The sequence below is a fragment of the Onychomys torridus genome, chromosome 1, assembly GCF_903995425.1.
Source record: "Onychomys torridus chromosome 1, mOncTor1.1, whole genome shotgun sequence".
Classification (NCBI taxonomy): domain Eukaryota; kingdom Metazoa; phylum Chordata; class Mammalia; order Rodentia; family Cricetidae; genus Onychomys; species Onychomys torridus.
This window is the reverse complement of record NC_050443.1, coordinates 65911695-65925910: the sequence shown is the minus strand read 5'-3', so window position 1 is coordinate 65925910 and position 14216 is coordinate 65911695. Positions and strand designations below refer to the sequence as shown.

General features: G+C 34.3%; 1 pseudogene; it reads right to left on the bottom strand.

The window, feature by feature from the left end:
• Positions 1-1388: 1388 nt before the first annotated feature.
• Positions 1389-13916, bottom strand: LOC118572968 (annotated as a pseudogene).
• Between the last annotated feature and the right edge of the window lie 300 nt (positions 13917-14216).

Below are 14216 nucleotides of genomic sequence, written 5' to 3'. Positions count from 1 at the left end.
CATTGCAGGAAGTGGACTTTGGTCAAACATAGGTTTGCTGTTTAAAAACTTCCCTGCCATGAGTGCCCTAGCATATTTTGACAGTAGGACACAATTTAGATCAAAGGCTCTTTAGTGTAGGAATGAATGTGTCTCTGACACTTATGTTTGCTTTTGAGTCTCCCCACTCCCCCAACCCAGTTTGGTTTCATTGTCCAAATTCAATGTAACAATCTTTCTTTACCTTATTATATATGGTTGTTAGCACTTAGAAACTTTTTTTTTTCTGATGACATATATAAAGGGAGTGGATCTATAAGGGAGGGTAGTGGGGAGAAACCAGGAGAAATAGAGTGAGTGGAAATTATAATAAGGAAAATTTGCATTAAAAAGTTTCTATGTTCAATAAAAGAAAAAAAAATAACGAGAATAAAACTACTAAAAATGTATGCATCCTAATGAAAAGTTCTACATAATCCCATATAAATGACATAAGTTATGGAATAGAACCTCTGTTTTTTCATTATTTCTGATTTTCATTTGTGATTATTGTGGGTAGTGGTACATGCTGACTCTTCTTTAATACTCAGATTGTTATGGAAGAGGATTTTAGAAACATTAAAGAATGTCTAGGTTAGAGAACCAAGTGTGTGTGTGTGTGTGTGTGTGTGTGTGTGTGTGTGTGTGTGTGTGATTGTATGTAAATGTGTATGTGTATGTAAATATGTATTCATATGCATGGATATATGTGGTATGTGAATGGCCTGATAGTACAGGAATGAGGATAATGAGAATTTTTTTCTTTTCTTAACAATATGTTTTTAGTGAAATGGAATAATATTTTCCCCCTCCCTTTCCTTCCTCCAGTCACTGTCACTCTTTTCTATATCTAAATTTCAATTTAAGACACTCTTAATTTTTTATTATTTTTGTTACATATCAATGTATAGATGTCATGTAAAATCAAAATACTCAGACCAAAATGAATTAATTAATTTTATGTAAATTCCTCTTCATTTCATATCAAATTAAAGTGAATCATCCTTTAAATGCATGACTATATAAGCTCCACTGAAATGATTTAATATGGAACACAACCTTACTGTATAAGTTATACTGGAAAAGCTATATTAGATGTTATTATGTAAAATTCAGATTAATGTGTAACTATTATCCAATTCTACAACAAGCATGGCTATAAAGAAGAAAACTAGCATTACAAGTATAGTAACACCAGATCACAATGTTTGGTCCATGAAAACTGAGGCCTGGTCCAAATTTTAAATCTCTACTTTGTAGTTTATTTTCTGATTTTACTCATGAGAAAAAGTACATATTTTTACTTAATTTGAGAGTAACAATGTCAGTGTAGTCTTGCTGGGAAGTATGTTCTAATGATAAAGGAAAATTTAATGAGAATTTTCAATTTTAAAATGCACTTTCCCAAACTTTTGAAAAGAATTTCTCTCAGGTCTTAAGAAAATAATGAAGCACTTTGGAGCAAAGATGCAAAGAAGCAGCCCTGCACTGGAGGCCAAGATACAGAACATCTCCACTGCCACCATAGCCTTGCCCTTGGTGCTGTGGTAGACAGGGAGGAAGGTAACCCAGACACTACAGAACACCAGCATGCTGAAAGTGAGGTACTTGGCTTCATTGAATGTGTCAGGCAGATTTCTGGCCAAGAATGCAACAGTGAAGCTTCCCAGGGCAATGGAGCCCAAGTATCCCAGAACACAATAGAAGGAAATAATTGACCCTTTGTTACAGACAATCAAAATGTGGTCTTTTTCAACATGTATGTCAACATCAACAAATGGTGGGGAAGTTCCCAGCCAGATCCCACATAGAATCAGTTGAATTACAGTGCAAATTGGAATGATGAAGTTAGTTGCCCCTGACACCAGCAGCCACCTCAATCTTCTACCTGGAGTAGTAACCTTGAAGGCCAGTACTACTGTAATTGTCTTGGCCAACACTGTAGAAGCAGCTACAGTTAAAACCACAGCAAATATGGTCTGCTGCACGAAGCATGTGGCCTCATTGGGTAGACCAATGAAGCAAGGAACACAGAAAGCAGAGAAAAACAATGACATCATGAGGTTTGCAGGCAAATGGATGGATCTAGAAAAAAATCATCCTGAGTGTGGTAACCCAGACTCAGAAGGACAAACATGGTATGTATTCACTCATAGTAGGATACTAGATGTAAATCAAAGATGACTAGACTGCTACACAAGTCCTGGGAGGCTACCTAGAAAACAGGACCCTAGAAAAGACCCAGGGATTGTTCAATGACAGAGAAGTGGATGAGATCTACATGAACAACCTGGATTACAGTGGGAGTAATCAATGGCAAGGTTTGAATGAAAGAAAGCTTAAGGAAGCAGGAGATCCCAGCTGGATCAAGAACAGAAAGGAAGAACAAGGAATAACAGACTATGAAAAATGAAGACTACATGAGAACAGGAATAGGCAGAGTGCTGGAGAGGTCCCCTTAATTCCACAATGATACACCCTCTGTAGACTGCTGGCAATGGTTGAGAGAAAGCCTGATCTGACCTAGTCTGGTGATCAGATGACCAAACACCCTAACTGTCATGCTGGAATTCTCATCCACTAACTGATGGAAGTGAAGGCAAGGATCCTAGGCCAGGCCCCAGGTGGAGCTCCAGGAGTCCAATTGTTGAGAAAGAGGAGGGACTGTAAGAGTCTGAATTGTTGAGGCCAAGATTGGAAAAGCATAGGGACAAATAGCCAAACTAATGGAAACACATGAATTATGAACCAAAAACTGTGGAGCTCCTAACTGGATCAGGTCCTCTGATAAGTGAGACAATTGAATAGCTTTAACTATTTGGGAGGCACCAGGCAGTGGGACTGGGACCTGTCTTTAGTGCATGAGCTGGCTGTTTGGAACCTTGGGCTTACACAGGGACACTTTGCTCAGCCTGAATGGAGATGTCTGGACCTGCCTGTACTGAATCTACAAGGTTGAGCTGAAACCCCAGTAAAGTCCTGGCCCTGGAGGATATAGGAATGGAGGAGAGGGGCTGGACAGAAGGTGGGGGCTGAAAGTGGGCATGGTGGTGGGAGGGGGTAGGACAGTAGAATCAATGGCTGATATGTAAAATTAAACACAAATATAATGAAAAAGAAAAAATAAACAAAAAAATGCCCATACACTTTTACTAAATTTTAAAATACTTGTACATTATTTTATTTTATTTTACTCTCAAGTTAATATATGTAAAGCATAATTTTCATCAATTCATTTTCTACTTAGTATTCCATGAAACTGTTTTTACCATTATTCATTTGGTCCTCTACAAAATATGTTTAATATTTTAATGGAATTGTTGTATGTAAACTCAACATTCATTTCTATTTTAATGATGTTCAAATGATTTAGAACAGTTCACATTCTGGTCTTCAGATTTAATAAATCAGCAATTTTATTTTTTTAAGATTGTGTTATTACTCTCAAAGCATTTAATTCATTTTTTTCAATTACCTGCTCCGGGACCTATAACATAATTATCAAATGTTCCCTGGGTGCCTTTTCACTAAAATTATATCCCTACCTAGTCAGTCTGAAAAGACTATCTGCATACTTGTTTTCAATACTGAAATATTAAAATAAATATTTCATTTTGGAATTCTATATTCTGCCAAAAAATCACCTGTGGACTAGTCTACAAATTAAAATACAACCAACCAATTGACAGCATGATCTACAATAGGTCACATGAGAAAATGCATGCCTCCTAATGAGGAAGCATCATCCAAGATCATCTACAAGCTATCACAAATCTCATACATGCTATGTAAATAAGAATGTGCAGCTCCCATGTTTAGAAAAGAAAAAAAATAGATATATTATGAAGGGATGAATTCCAGATAAGATCAATTCTACAGTGATATTTAGTACTCTAAATCAGTTTCCAAATGATAATACTGCATGAACAGGTGCTGGAGTAAGGATTCAAAAATGTGTCTTAAGACATGGGTGTGATGCTTCGGAGGTAGAATTTGTGCTCACTTGATTACATGATGAATTTTCATCTTTTCAATTCCCAGAAGATGTCATTGAGATGACAGAAATTAACTAATCTAGTGAATCTGTTGGTATGTTGTATATGTACCTGATGCATTGGAAATTTCATTTTCTGGGCAAGGGGTACAATCAAAACAGCAAACAGCCTTTCCCTGCTGAGGGGATTTTCTGAATCCTGGACTGCAAGGCACACTGCATATTGAGGATGGAATCTGAGAAAATTAACAAATGTAACATAACAAAAAATGTCGTATTTACTTGGTAATTGTGATAGAAATTTAGAACATGGTACTATTAAAAACATCCTTTTACAAATATGCAAAAAATTAAACAGTAACATTTATTTCATATTGTGGTTATATATTATAAATGTATTATGACTTATATAATGATAAATTTATATGTATATATGGTTTCTTAACACAGGGTTTTCTTTGTAGCTTTGCTTTGCTCCTTTCCTAGAACTCTATCTGTAGACCAGGCTAGCCTCAAACTCATGAGATCAGCTTGTCTCTGCCTCCTGAACACTGGGATTAATTGTGTTTGCCACCACTGCCCATCTTGTGAGTGTATATTTAATCTATATTTATGTATAAATACGTTGCTATGCTGTTGGAAGACAGTTCTGGCTGGTAAATGTCAAAGCCTCCCCATAGCCTGGCAGCTCATCTCAATAGTGCCATATATGGGGTTCCCTTTCTCCAGAAGAATTTCCTGTCCCTACCTGCCCCTATTTTGGGAATGTACTTGAGCTATAGTACTGAAAATCTGTCTCTAAACCAGAAGTCTGTCTCTAAAGTAGATGCTCATTTGTCTTTGGCTTCAACTTGGGCACAGATTCCTTCTAGAAGATTCATGCTAGGAGTTTTGTAAAAGGATCCTACTACCACATACTAAACCTTGTGATCACAATAAGCCACTGAATGGGAATTATTTTTTTTGCCAGGCTCCCAATATTATGTGTTCCCTATACTGTAGAATAAAGTTGAGCTGATTCATCAAAGTCTGTCTCCTGAAGAGCTGTCTCTGTTCATGATCATGCTCATGGGCCATGTGCAAAGCTTTCTGTCAGAGCTACTCACTTTGCCCTCTCAACAATTTGGCCAACAAGCCAAGAAAAAGTGGACCATTCACAAATTATGAATATTCATACTACTGAAATAAAACATGCCCTGAAGGAAAAATCTAGAAATGTGAGAAATAAGTTAGTGACTATATTTGAAAATACTCTATTTTAGGAGGGTGCTGAAGGCAACCTTGGGATTTTGGTTACTTATGTTGCTTGTAGAATTGTACAAACCAAAGGCTGTGGAGCCCCCAGCTGGATCAGGCCCTCTGGATCAGTGAGACAATTGAATAGCTTGAACTGTTTGGGAGGCATCCAGGCTGTGGGACCAGGACCTGTCTTTAGTGCATAAGCTGGCTGTTTGGAACTTTGGGCTTACACAGGGACACTTTGCTCAGCCTGGAAGGAGGGGACTGTACCTCCCTGTACTGAATCCACCAGGTTTAAATGAATCCCCAGGGGAGTCTTGGCCCTGGAGGAGATGGGAATGGAGGGGAGGGGATAGGCAGAAGGTGGGAGGACAGGGGAACCCATGGCTGATGTGTAAAATTAAAACACAAACGTAATAATAATAAAGAAAAGAATTGTTCAAGATAGTCCAACATACCTGACTAAAGTCTATATTCCACTTTATCATCTCTTCAGACATATATAATTGTTGACCATATTTCAAATGTTTGGAAAACTTTCCTATTTTCACCGTAAATCCAAAATTTGGCAAAAAATCAATGCTATAGTGAATGTCATACTCCACATGTTGGTTTACTTTCTGATTCATGTTCACTTGGTCTCCAACAGGGTTTATAAATTGTATATTTTTCAAGAAATGGACCATCTGAAACATTTAATTCTTTAGTTTCAAGTATGCCTCACTTTAGAAGAAATAATTAGAAATGTAGATTGCCACTAATTTTCATTAATCTGTCTTGAAAGGTGTCCTAATACCAAATACTTATATAGTAGATGGAAAAGTCCACATATGGATAACAACCACATTATGATTTGGAAATACCAGCTTCTCACTGACGTTGATTATTTAACACTAGCCCACCTAAATGATAATCCTGGAGAGTAGAGAGATAATACCCACATTATTTCTTCTAAATGTTACCAGATAATTTCCTAAGGAATTGAGGTTTTTATTATGTTAAATAATGTGGAAGAATTACTGGCAGTTATTGAAGATCTATCCACTTAATTGCTAACCAATATTTTTATCACTTAAAAGGACACTCAGCTTCTTGTTGGCTTTTAATGTTTCATGAGAAATAACTACATTTTTATTTCAAATATTAAAAACATGCATATCTGAAAGAAGTATTATGGAAAACATTCTTGGAATAGATCATTAATAATTGTCTGAGTGTCAGTGTTGGCTGGATTAAGGGCTATAAACAATTAATTTTCCATGATATTCTGTCTCAGTAACACAAATTGTTATGTATGAAAGAAATGAGCCTGAAATTCTAAGATAGAACCTATATCATCCATTATGAAATTATATTTATGACAGTTCATTACCTTCATTGGAATATATATTACCTTCCAAGAGTCAAACTCCAGTGTTTCTTCAGAATACTTTGACAATGTATCTACTTCTTGTAGCAGCATCTCATGGAGTGCGTGGGCCACAGCATGCACAGTATTGTATAGGACATAACCTGTACCACTCACAGACAATTCAAAATGGTGCTGGAATAACCAGTGAGTTCTTTTTTCTAATGAGCAATTTTTAAGGTTCATTGAATTAAATGAAGTCAGAGAACAATTAAAATAAATCCACCATAATTTGGCAGAGCAAACTGAATTGGTATACATGGAATCATGTGCTGTCTCAATAAATTTTGTGAAACCAGTTAATTCAGAAAAGTGAAGTAAAAATATAAAGGTCCCATAGAAGGAATCAAGAAGGAATCTGTCATTATGTGTGATCATATCCCACTGTGAAGTAGTGACCCAGATCCTCTGAAGGTTTGCTAGTCTGTAGAATCTAAGGTTAAGTTGCAGATGAGCATCTTTGTCTCCATAAATGACAACAACTTTAGCTGATGATGTTGTGGTCTCATTATAATAAATATTTACATTTTTCCAGAATAATACATTGTCTTCCATGACAATATGCACAAAGGCTAAGCAAGCACTGTTTCTTTGCATCTCTCTTATCAATTCAGAGAGAAATTGAAGTCCTAGGTCATCATCTGAAATGATTGCTCCTACCCAGTTCCATCTGAAATATACCATCAAAGACACCATAGACAAAGCTAGAGATGTGTCTTTAGGAGCTATCTGGTAGAGATGTGGAAACTGTTCATGGCTGCTCAGGAGAGGATGAAATGGTCCATAATAAAGCTGAATGTCATAGAACAGACAATGATTTAAAGAATGTGCAATACATAGTGATAATCTAAAACTAATGTGTTCATCATAAGCTGGAAATATTAGGGCATGTGGATTTTCATCTCATTATTAAATCATACGAAATTACTTGTGAATATCTAAAAAAGTACAGATGAGCTAAATCTGCTACTGATATATTTCAAATTTCTCCTTTTCCTTGGGTCAATTTATGCTAAAGGGGTAGTATGTATCAATGCTTTCTGAATATATATGCTTTGAATTGTAGGCTTCAAAATACACATACACATACTTTTTTCTTTAATCAGTCTCAGTATGTGAAAAATAGGATGAATGGAACCAATGCTCCATTAATACTAACTCACCCATGCTTACCTCTGGTCTATTTGTGATGTACAAAATTGGTCCAAGCATAGCAGATGATAACCATATCGGACCTGTACGTGTGATCAAAAATCTTCTCTGATTCATACAATAGTAGTTAGGAAGAAGTTCACATAATTTTGTGGATAAACTATTCATTCTCCAATCATCCAGAAGATTACATTCAATTTTAACCAACAGAGAAATATTGGGTAGAATATGTGGGTCATTGTTGATATTTTCAAGAGCAAAATAAAGAGACAAAATCAAGTGCATATTCTTATTTGTCAACCTGGAAAAGAGAGCAAATGAATCATTAGAGATGGGCCCCAAACATGATAATGTCAAAAAAACTAATAGTTTTTTGTATATTTAATGCTTGTTTTTCCCATTGTTATTATGACACAAGCCCTGTTACTGTGCTATATGAAGTTATGGGATTTCTTAAATTATGGAAGGAATCTTCAAAGTTTACAAGGTGTACATCACTCATGTGGTATGCTATTATTTGAACTTTCTTACAGTTTTATTCATTTGTGTGAGCACAGTGAAAAGAAGTTACCAGAAGACATTTAATCTGCTCTTTCCTTCATTGTAGAATTATAGTTAATAACATAAATGGAAAATAGGTGGATATTATCTTCTACTGAATATGTGATAGAGTTTTACAAAGAAGCAACCATTGACAGGTCCATTAATTAATTATAATTATAAGGAACGGAAATGTTTTTTAGTACTCTGCCATTTTGGATGGATTTTATTGGTGTGTGGTATTTCCAGATTTAAATTTGGATTCTTTAGTTCAAACAATGAAGTTACTATTGTATGATATTAATTTCTAAAATTACTAAAATTCATTTTTCCAAATAAAGTTTCAGAATTTAAAATTGTTCTTCTTATGGATTCCAGTCATCAATTTCCATGAACTCTTACTATTCATTCATTTTTTATTTAAAGGTTTCTATATCACATCTATGACCAATTAGTTATTTACATACTTTTAAAAAAATCATTTTCCAGGTAACATCATCAGTATTTCCACATTTCCTATTATGATTGAACACCAGTGTTGGATGTTCATTTTAAATCTATGGACAATCTGGAGTATAACTGAATTTTATTTGCTTTTCAATTCACCCCATTGCCTTCTGGTCCAAAGCATGAATGTGATAAAGTATTGTCAAACTTGAACCCTATTGGTTTTCAAGACCAAAACTTTGTTGCCATTTGTTTATAAGCTAATGAAAATTCCTTTAATGTCAGAATTTGTGTTGGTTAGTCCTACTGGGGGAATCCTCATTTCTTATTTTTTCCATTCCTCTGTGTTTTTGTAGGTATCTCTAGTTTTATTTGAGGTCATGAATTTTCTGATTTATGTAAACCCTTTATACATATATAACAAATAATCTAGACACAAATCTCATTCACCACAGAAAAATATCCATAGATAAATATAGAGCATTAATCCATTCTTGAAAAATAAGACTCAGTTTTCTTTAAGAGTATGACCCATAGTGCATCATTCATTACCCAGTGGAAGGACTCATGTTCAAAATTAATCAGAAGCACAAATTATACTTGATGGGTTAATAAAAAAGAGTAGTGAAGGAGAGGAATGAACGGCATCACAATGCATTATACCAAATTCTTAAACAACTAATAAAAATTGTACCTAATACAATTAGCTTCAAATCATGACAGTTATATGAGTTCACAATTTTGGGATTTAAATATGTGAATGCAGATCAATGGATATTCTTGGCAACACTTTGCATCTAGATTGGAAAGAGTGAAGGCCAAAGTATTTACATCATGTCTTGAGTAAATAAGAGAAAATGGTAGAAAATAAATTAGGATCCTACAATTCCAAAGAATATCTTATCCCCATATTAACTGTGCCACATATAAACAGTGTTCAAGAATTTTAGAGACATATCTATAATAATTTTTAATATGTAAAGAATTAAAATACAGTCTTCCTTCCCTAATTGGCCCAAGATATCCTGTAATAGATGGAAGATGCAGAAATCTACAACCAAGCACCAGCCTGAGCTCCATGAGTGCAGTCAAACACAGGGAAGAATTATATGAGTAAAGAGGGTCAAGATCATGATGGGGAAATCTGCAGAGACAACTGAACCAAGCTCAAAGGAGCTCATGAATTTTGCACAGCTGTGGAACCTGCATGTAACCGGACTGGACCCTCAGAAACAGTTATGTAGCTGGGTCTGTTTGAAGGGCTCCTGACAGTGTGATCAGGGTCTCTCCCTGGAGAATGACCTAACTTTCCGGATCCTATTACTTATGGTCAGATATCTTGTTCATCCTTGATACAGCAGGGATAGCATTCATTTGCCTCAACTGATAATACTTAGCTGTTTCCCTATGGGAGAACTTACCCTGTTGGAAGAGGGGATGAGATATATGGGAGTGAAGGCCAGGGTGTGGGGCAGAGCAAATTGGAGGAGGATTGAGAGAGGGATCTGTGGTTGGTATGTAAAATGAATAAAAAATAAGAAAAAAAGAAATAAAATACATTCATTATACTACCGTTTCTATCATCAATCAATCCAATCACAAGTTCTAATGAATAACTGAAGACACGCTGAAAAAAGTCTCTGATTAGTCACAGACATATTGATTATGTGTGTCATCAAAGCAGTTGTAATATGTGAAATCTGATTTATTATATTATAGATAAAAATGCTGATTCAACTCTGAAATAACCTAGGCAGACTGTTCAACCAATAATCAATTTTAGTGATTGCATTTTGAAAAATGTAGATGTCAAATATTGGTCTGGTATAATGAAGCAACTCTTCAATTCAAGTTTAAGATGAACTGTTACCAAAAATTTTATTTTAACACTATAATTTGTCAATATCAATTACTAATGTTCTACAAGTCCCATAAAAAGAAGCAATGACTAGGGTTGTCCTATACTGACATAAGCTACAGTAAAACATGTTTACTAAAAACACATGAATAATCACATGAACATTTCTCCTGGGATGCAATACAAATCATATTAAAATGACATTTACCTAATTTGTAAGCTGTCTTTGAAATGAAAGATGTAAATAAAAACAGAGAAAATGTTAGAGTGTTTCATTCAATTTTAGATTATACAATTGAGGGATAAATACCCTGATTTCAAAGATGATTTAGCAAATTATAAAAGCTAAAAGTTTGAAGTTACTTATCAACCACAAAGGTTGAAAATTTTTAAATTAAGTGTGTAATATATAGGGTTCTCTGACAATACTATAAATATTGTAAAACATTATTAATAAGTATTTAGGTAGAATGTCTATTCATAACACAAAAAAAATCAAAAAGATAAACATTTGAAATATATATGAATATATACTGTTTGTTTATATGTATATATGTAAATATGTAATATAATAAATTACCTGTATTAAGTTTGTGTTTTAGAAAGGCATAGTTTATTCCCTTCACTATAAAATTAGATCTCATTTCAACTTGACAAAGGACCATGTAGGTAACATTTCCTCAAATTTTTTATTTCTACAACATCATTTTCTATATCAACAATTATATACTTTTTCATGATAGAACCATCCCAATACTTGTAAAAAATGATGATAAAACCTATATGCTGTGTTAACATAATATATGAACAGAGATAACACATGTGTAAATACATTCTCCTATGATATTTCATGTAACAAATATTTACCTCAGAGATTATTATATAATTCAATGTCTTTTTGAATGAATGTTCATTTACATGTACAAAATCATGGAAATGATCAGTATCATTTAGGAATTTTGTATTTCTGTTATTTTTATGCCTACATTATCCTTTTCTTGCCTTAACAAACATTCCAGTAATCTTACCTAGAGAGATCACATCACTGAGGAGTGTTTAGCCATAAACTGTTGAAATATAAGAACCAATAAAAGGGGAATTGCAAGTTCTCTCATCTCTACTCCCAAGAACAGCTTTTTTCCAACTTCAAAAACTCTAGTGACTGGTAGAGATATAACAAAATTGAGACTAGCTTGGTTGACAATTTTCTCATTCAAGGTGTACTGAATCTCATCTAAGGTATCTTTTTTAATTTGTTTGGTAATTTGGACTCAGAGTCATCACTGTCATGCTCCCTTTCACTGTGAAAATTGCTTTGTCCATGTAAAATTACGTGATTTCACTTAATGTCATTCCTCACTGGCCTTCATTGCTAAGACTATGTTTTACACCAGACCTGTTTTATTGCTGTTTTTCATTATTTCCTTAATCTTCTTGAAAATTTCTTTCATCTATACCATGATTCCAAACATCATCCTCTGCTATGAATTTCAGTCTTCCATATGTTATTAATGAATGAATACAACTGTTGTCTCAAATATTAAAACTTCATTGTGGTATTCCTCACAGAAAATACACTGCCCATCTTGTACATATTTATTACCAGATATTTAGGATGTTACTTGTGACAATTTGCTCAGCATGCTACAGGAGGCATTGCTACAATTATCCAAACTAAATGTAGAATCCAGTACACATCACTAAACCAGTTAAATTATGGTCAAATATACTAATCTGTAGTGTGCTGTAAATATTCCCATAATACGTAAACACACTCTTTGTAATTGGGAAAAAGAGTAACAAATGTGGAATAAATGCCAGAAATTAAAGTTATGGAGCAGGGACTCAAAACATGAAAATATAAAATCAATAGCAATAAAAGTTACCAAATTTGTGAGTTTAATAGATTATTTTAAATTGTGGCATGTGCTACAGACAACAACTTCATTCTATCATTTTACAAGGGATATATTAAGTAAAATTTTACATTGACATGCTGGAGTTGAGCTTTTCTTTGGTCTGCCATCTCAAAAAAAATTGACACAGAGATTTATTAATTAGAAAAGCTCAGCCTTAACTTAGGCTTGTTTCTAACTAACTCTTATAAATTAAATTAACCCATTTCTGTTAATTTGCTTTCTGCCTCATGGCTTTATAACCATATTTCTGCACTGCCTATCATGCTTGCTCTGAATCACCTGGTATCTCTGCCTAACTCTTTCCATCATTTTGCCTACCCCAAAATCATGCCTAGATATTTTTGACAGTCTCCTCTTTAATTAAGCAAGAGTGACACATACTCACAACATACCCTCTTCATCTAGTACACAAACTGTCTCGTGAAATTGTATAGATGGCAGTTATACATGAACAACGTGGAATTTAAAAAGAAAAAAAAAACCCTACTGACATTGTCATTAAAAAGTTATCTGACTGTACATGTTCTCAACTGAAACAAAATTTAATGCAAAGAATAAAATTACCACAGTGGATGATGTTCATGTTTTTAGGCTTGATTTCAGTTTCAGGAGTCTTTTAGCACAGCAGTTTTGAAATGATGACATAAAATACATTTGAATAAATATACAGTATTCCTTTAAGAAATGTACCCATGAAGCATTTAAGAAATACCAAAGACCTCTTGTCATAGGAATTGGGCAATCCATCATGTTGGAAAAAGCACTAGCATAACATGTATAGAAAAATTTATATTCAGCCTCAAAGAAATGGATGCCTGTCAGTGCTTTGGATTATCTTTCTTGGTAACATCACTTGGCAACATATAGTGGGATTTCCCAATATAAAGGAAATTTCTCTAGAAGAAATATAGACAGGATATATCATTCACCTTTCAGCTTAAAATATATGACTCTAAAAAGATGAATCAGAGAACCATAAAACCATCTGAAATAGGGTAATAATTAGCATAAAAATAAATTTTGGTCTTGTTCTAGATAGAAAGGTAGGACAAAACAAACAGAAAACATAGTGAATGACAATTGTCCATACTTGGGCCTTCTAAGTATTTACATTGATCATCAATCAAAAAAATGAAAGGCACTTACTTCTTTTCTAGATTCCTGATTAAATATTCATTCTTGATGTGACCATGCTTTGTGTAAATAGAAAAAAAGCAATCAGTGTCTATCTTCACCCCAGGTATCTGGATCTTTACTTCTCAGAAAGCACCTGGGACCCAACAAACTGCAGAAAAGAAAGGAAAGCCTCACTACAAAGAAGAAAAATGTCAAATAGAACATCTTTATAATGTCACCAAGTCTGGAAACATGTAAAAGTGCAGTAAACAGAGTTCCACATAAAACCACGCTTCAAATGTGCCTGTACACACACATGTGTCTCTTTTTCTGCTCTAGTAGTTAGAAGAGAATTTTTGTTTCCTATTATAATTATTCTCAGCTTATCATTCTCTGGAGAGCTCTTAAACTATCTCAGCTTCAGGGTCTGCATCTGAGTAATAAAGCTCAGGTGCAAGAAAATTTCAGTAATTTTATTTACGTAATCATCTTCATTTCCACATTCCTGTGATTCCATCCACATCA